The sequence below is a fragment of the Phoenix dactylifera genome, chromosome 17 (genome assembly GCF_051530095.1).
Source record: "Phoenix dactylifera cultivar Ajwa chromosome 17, Ajwa_hap1_PhDact_Kaust_v1.1, whole genome shotgun sequence".
Classification (NCBI taxonomy): Eukaryota; Viridiplantae; Streptophyta; class Magnoliopsida; order Arecales; family Arecaceae; genus Phoenix; species Phoenix dactylifera.
Window position 1 is genome coordinate 16,598,518 of NC_143206.1, and position 7,249 is coordinate 16,605,766.

Here is a 7,249-nt window from a genome sequence, read left to right on the forward strand (position 1 = left end):
ACGGCCCGCGGGCCAGCCCGGCACAGCCCATAAGGGCCTGGGCCGGGCACGGCCCGCGAGCCAGGCCCGGTTCAGGCAAGGGCCTGAACCGGGCCCGGGCCGTGCAAGGCACGGCCCGTCTCCATTAACATACACAAAATACCCCTCAATTTAGCCCAAAATACCCCTCAATTTAGCTGTTTTTGGACTGTTGGGAGGGGCATTTTTGGAAAAATCCCAAAATAGCCGTTGGAAACGGCTATTTTCTCCCCCCTCTCCAGACGGGCGTGCCGGGCCCGGCCCGCCAATCGACGGGCCTGGGGCCGGGCCGGGCTTCGGTTTTCTGCTGAGCGGGCCGTGCCAGGCTTCGGTTTTCTGCTGAGCGGGCCGTGTCTGGCACGGCCCGCTAACGAAGCGGGCCGGGCCAGGCACGGCCCGTTTAGACCCCCGGCCCGGTGGGCCTGGGCTGGGCCGGCCCGGCACGGCCGATGCCCAAGTCTATTTCCAATGACTTCGATGGGCTTCCCCTACCCGATTCTTACTGAGGCTGTATCCTCCCTCTGTATTCCTCCCACCACAGCTTGGCATACACCTCCCCAAACCTTTCTCGGCTGAATCGAACCCGATGATTCTCTCGGGTCCCATCAGCCAACTCTCGGATGGTGATGTAAACTCCAGGCTCATCCTGCTCCACCCACTGTGTCAACTCTAGATCGCTGGCATTGCTGATGGAGACGGAGGCGGGAGGCCTCGTCCCTAGAGGATGTAGTCTTCCTCGATGCCTCGACCGAAGAGGCCTCTCCCTTGACACCCGAAGACCCCACAGCATCATCATCACCATCTCCCTCATCGTCATCCTCCACATCAGTGGAAGCTACTCCGACCGGCGCCACCCGGAACCCGTTTGATAGGTGGTGATGAGATCCCCGCCCAGATAGACGCCGCAGCAGCCAACGCCTTCGCCTCCTGCACGCTGTCGGAGAGCCTGGGGAAACGAAGGAGGGTGGACTACCGGTCGTGGGCGCCGGATCCGCAGGAGTGGGCAGCGATGCAGCGGGGATCGAGCCCTCTCCTCCTCCCGGACGCCTCCGGTCCCTCCTCCGCCGGCGCCGCCGCCTCACGGAGCCTCTGCACCCAAACGCCCCCGCTCGGGATGCAAGCTCTCACCACAACTCAGCACGATCGCGGAGGTTGGAGATTATTCTCCCACTCTCCCACTCTCCCACGATCGGTCGATCGTGGCTCGGTTACAGCCAAATGCTAATGGGCCTGTCCTCTTCAGGCCGGCCCATTAGACCAAAATAACAGGCTATTACTAGAGACGTCAGGACAGCTCGAGTCCGATTTTGCTAGACTGGCCCGTAGAAAATGACCTTGATGGGAAAAATGTGGAAGTATTTAAAGGGTTTGATGGAAAAAAAGAAATATATGTAACCTGTGAGCAGCAAGAGAAAAACCATTGAAAACTAGTTGGTAGTGGTTTCCCTATCTTCCTACTATATTTAAATCACAATAATTTTGTCACACCCCAAACCCACCACATAGGTTCGGAACACGATACGACTGCACACTTTCTAGGATATAGCCTTAGAAAATATGCTAAGCTAAAAAAAATTATCACAACCTTAATATTTGTGAACAATAATTATCTCAATTCATAACAAACAATAAAACTAATTCAATTTCAGCATCCAACCAGTATTAGTGATACTATATCTATTTACCTCTTCCACTTATGGTATCAACCATAGCCAAGAATTATGCAACCTACAACTCTAAAAAGGAGAAACAGGAAGGGGGTTATAAACTTTACAGTATAGTAAAAATTCCGAACTGCTACACCATAAGTAATAAGAATATAATCAATTAGCATAGTAAGAATTCCAACCTTTCCTCACTATTTCCTTCTTAGGGCTCGTTTGGTTCGCAGGAAAAAGAGGGGGGAAAGTGTGGTCAACGGAAAAGTAATGAAATGCCTCTTGTTTGGTTGGAGTTTTCAAAGGAGAGAGATGGGAAAGTTGTATTCCCATGGGAATATGATTCCCACATTTCATGGGAAAGTCTTTCCCATGAGAAACATGGGAAAGTTACTTTCCCATGAGGTGGGAATCACTCCTTTTTTATTTTTTCCCAAAAAGACCCTTCAGCATTAAAGAAGCATTAAAGAGGCATTAAAGACCTAATTTTTATTAAGGGCATAATAGGAATTATACATAACTTTCCTAGGAAAGTGGATGGTCAACCAAACATAAGCACTTTGGAAATTTGTCACTTTCCCATGATTAACCAAACATGCCAAAAGTGCTTTCCTAGGTATCCTCTTCCTAGGAATCTGATTCCCAGGAATCATATTCTTAATCTTCTTGCTTCTGATATTGTATCTGGTTTGGGCACTTAATTTCAAGGGATCTATTCTACGTACATGCCCTTTTTATATTTTTGGTATCATGAAAGTGAATGACATTTTGTATCACATTTTGGATCTTTGATTTGTCTTTAAATTATCGTGATTTTAGGATCTTAGCAATCTATCTTTAAACTTATACTAGCAGGTATGTATTGTCAGACTGCAACATTGGATCATTTCCTTCTTGGTAGGATCCCACTGGACAGGAACAATTTCATACTCTAGGTCCTCCATATACTATCAGGATGCAGATGGTCGGTATCCAACCTCACTTAGCCATCTTCTCTCTCATTGATGTATTTATTGCATGCGTAAGCAACCTCAAACTTATGTGTTGATTTTTGATGATCATGAGTGACTGAGACAATGTCCTTTAATTGGTGACTGCAGCAGCTCTTTTAGTATATGACATCGCAGACCGTGATACTTCTGTTCAAGTTAGGAAATGGGTTAAAGAACTTCAACAGATGGCTCCCAAAAATATAGTCATGGCAATAGCTGCAAATAAAAGTGAGTTGGTTAGATCAAAGAAGTTTGATTTCGAGAAGCTGAAAGGTTAATAAAACAAATGCAAATCCATATTGCTCTTTGGTAGTAAAACAAGACACAAGGCCATATAACTCTTTTACACATTTGGTAAAATGTATATCAAATGCATACATTTGGTATACAAGATGGACATCATTAAATTTAATATGTTAACATATTATGACGGCTTTTTGGTGCACATATCAAGTATATGCAAAATTCTTGGGCTTCAATGTTTCAAGCAGGCATTCATGCAGGTCAAGTTGTTTTCTGATATGGGGTGATGAAGTCATCATACAACGTTGTTGCTTCTCTTGTAAAATTCTAAGTGTATAATTTTAATTATGATCTCTCTCTCATGTGCTTCCTCCAGTCTTCCCTGCCTCTCCCCGTCTCTCTAAAACATGATTCTTCCGCTGGCTGTAATTGAAATCAGGTATGCAAAATCAGCCATGAGCAGATTTGATGAAGCTTCATGTTTACATTTGATCTTATTAGATTCATCTTAAAACGTATTCAGATGTCATATGGCAGTTCTCCTGAGGTTCCAATGGTGCTGATACTTCTCCACCAACAAAAAAAAGAAGTCATTTCATGTTATAATATATTTTGTCCATGATTTGCCATGTCCAATGCTGGACCGGAATCACCAGGAATAACTGCTATAGCAGCCATTACCAGCTTTTATAACAAGATAATGGACAATAACTGTCAAATAATGGCATCATTATGTGATTATGTCACTGTTCATAGAATGAAATATTATTTTCTGATTTGACGTGGAGAATTGAATCGGAATATATTATATGATTGAGCATGAAATGTGAAAATGTCAAATACTGATTGTTATTCTCATTATACGGCTTTTATAACGGGATAACAGCTGAACAACTGCAGATATTGAAATTCCTACTATGCATATATATAACATTAATGGGGTCTATGAAACTGTTGTGACTGCTATTATAACACACATTAGCTTGAACCATGTTATTTAATGTGTTGGATAAGTTGCTATAGATGCATATTGTTTCCTTTCTTGCATAAAGTTCCCGACATTTGTTTGCATGTGTATAAGGAGAGTCAGAATGACCATTTCAACTCTGGTTCTGGAAAATATGGTGTTTAACTGTGAACTTTAACATTACGACAGTGCCACCAAAATTTATGGAAATCTTAGAATATGGTGCTCTGCTCATACAGGAGTATGAAGTCTGTAGCATGCAATGCACTAACGTGTTGGTGAATATTGGACTACAAAACTTATTAGAAACATCGAATTATCTTCAATTAGGAAGACTGATCATCAACTCATTTGATCACCTCTAGATAGCTACATATGATTCCTTTATTTCTCAAATTTTCCAGTAAACTGGTTTCAGGTGGTAAAAATTAAAACCTTGCTGCAAATTAATCTTCAAGTTGATCTGTAGAAGAGACACTGCAGCCAATTTGAGAGGCTTTGCCTGGATGCTCATCAAATATTGAAGCACTAGATTCTTGCCAATGTCGGCTCTTTAAAGTGAAGGGTTCATAGTTAAACCCACAGACCATCATGATCAGGTTTAATATGCCGGTGCGAGATGTCTTCAGCATGGATTGATGCCCTTGGCCGAGTTACAAGCAGTGGGAGGGACTTAAAAGAGTTGCATGCAGTGGATTCTCAGCTCAACACATCTAAATTGGAAGTGACTAAATGACTGCAATACATTGCATGAATGTATTCATTTGCTTGGCCCATCTTATAGCCTTCTTCTTTTTGATATTTGGCACATTATTGGTTCCCACAGAGTTTCCATGTGATTTATATTTAAAATGCATAAATCAGCCAGTGGATTGGCTGGCTGGAAGGGGCGCTTTGATGGATGTTGGCATGTAGCTTTCAGTGGTGGTGCAGTCCTAGAGATTGATTTGGCTACTCTTACTGCTACTGACTTTTGTAGGTGTGATTCTTTTGTAGATTTTGAGGCTTTGCCTCCAGTGGTATTAAAAAAAATAATAAAGAAAAAAAGAAAGAGGAGGTTTTTGATTTTTGTTGAGCTCCTTCCAACTTATGCATTTGTATTCGTACTATAGTGCATCTGATTCTCCTGTTGTTTAGAGCCTAAATATTCAAATCCATTTGCTGTTCCTCATCGATTGATATTTTAGATTCTAATAGTCCATATTTATCTGTTTAATTCTTCATTAATTTGGTTGTCCCTGATCTGCATCAAGGTTTTGTATTGTCAAATTTTGTCATGAATTTTTGTTAGTTTGATATTTTTGTTTTCCTCTGAGGTAAACAATGTCAATATAGTTCATCTAAATACCATTAATAAAGTTGCTTTTGCATAATTCCGCGTGCTGTGGCCATATGCTTTTTAAGTTTAGAGTATGAAGACTTCATTCTTTCTTTGAAATGCCTTATTTGACTAGTTTATATATGCCCTTTTTGCAGCTATGCAGCAACAATTGGAGCAAGACTTTTCCTCGCATCTGCAAAATCTGGGACTGGAATAGATGAAGTCTTCCTTGATATTGCAATTTGTGAGCTTCAGTTGTGGCAAGAAATGGATGTTTCTAATATAAGCAAAATTTTGGTAAAATGTTGCTTACAAATTTTCCTGGCTGATGAGAAAATTTAGAAAAAAGATGTCACTTATATTGATGTTCTTAAGTTTATTTCACCATGTCACATTGAAGATCCCTTCTTGACATATCAAGCTACTTTGACCATTATTTAATTTTTAGGTAATCTGTCTTTCCTATTGCTTAAATTTTGCTATCTATGTACAGATCCACTTGAGAATAGAAAAAAGTTTTTTAAGTTACAGATTTAAGGTTATCTGCCAATCTTTCTCATTTTCATGGCATTTGTCTTTAGGACAATGTTCAAGTGAATGTTAGTTTTAATGTTAGTTTTACTGTACATTAGGCAGCCTGGGATCTGAAGTGCTTCATTCAAAAATTGGTGGCTGAATCTCACTTCTTTCCAGCCATTTTTTTGCCTCCTTGTGCTTTTCGGCTGATTTCATATTCATCCAATTTTGGAAAATAGAGAGCGCTCGCCGCTAGGTCATCTAGTACTGATATTTAATGATTTATAGTTTATTATTTTTTTAGTCAGAAAAAAATAGTATATTATCCAAAAAGGCTAATCAAAAGGTATCATTCGGTTTCAAATCTAGTCACAAGCACCACGATCTGCCCGTGGTCAGTTCCAATAAATTCGTGTTGCAGTGTTCTCTAGTCCACATAAGTTATGGGTTAGGTCTGCTCTGATACCATTTGTAACAATTTAGAACCTTATTCAAAAGAGCTAGTCGGAAAGTATTATTCGGGTTCTTTAATTCTGTATAAGTATCCAAGATTTATCTAGCGAATAATCAATATGAAATTAAACACACACCCGCACGGGTGCTCACAGAGTTAAACGTAAAGAAACCTTGGCTGCAAACAAACCTCATCTCATATGAAACTATCAATAGTGGGGCAAGCATCTACTCTGCCGGATGATTTTACTATGAACACAGATCCGCCAGTTCTTGTAGTTTCCAGTAAAAATAAATTTTTAAAACAGGCATAGGATTTCTAGTAAGAGAGCAATCAAAGAAATTCAACTTGCGAGATTTTGGGCGTGATCTTTTATTCATGGAGAGGTGTTTGGGAAATATATGATCAGGCTGCTGTGTTCAAAGTCCAATGTTCAAAAAGAAGTCCCATTATTTCTCCTGAGATTTCATCTGTGGCATTTTCTTGGAAAAAATCACTGAATGGATTCTGTATGCTGTGTACTCATCTGTCAGTCTTGCAGGAGTATTGCAACAGAAGATAAATAGTGCTGAGGCTTGTCACCTGCTGGACCTAGAGGAGGGATTCTTACTGTAGATGATGAGCCTGAGAAAGAACCCCCACCGAAGTGCTGTTCATAGCATTAGTATGTAATAATTCATAAGATCAATTACAGGTATGTCCCCGGATGCTAAGTTCTTCTGTTTTTTGTTCATCGGAGCAGCAAAACTATTACTTCACTGCAGAACATGCTTGCAGTTCTGTTAATGCTCCTATTTCTTGCAGGTTGATGGTGGTGTCTCGTATAGTATTGAAGTATTTAAAAAGCAACCAACCCCACATCCCACAAAGAAGGATCAATTTGAAGAACAAAAGTTGGACCAAGTGTAGAGTGTAGCAGTTCTCAAATCCTTGCTAGAGTTGGCCAGGGTCTTTTTTAGGTTTACGATCTTTACGTTTATCATAATCACAGGGGTTTAAATTGAAATTTATCCATTTGTATAATGTGCAGAGACATATAGTGAAAAAATGAATTCAATGATTGATACAATCCATCACTGG

At 40.8% G+C, this 7,249-nt stretch overlaps 1 pseudogene; it reads left to right on the top strand.

Moving 5' to 3' along the window:
• The first annotated feature begins 1,027 nt into the window (after nucleotides 1–1,027).
• On the top strand, nucleotides 1,028–6,828 carry LOC149751067 (uncharacterized; annotated as a pseudogene).
• Nucleotides 6,829–7,249: the final 421 nt, after the last annotated feature.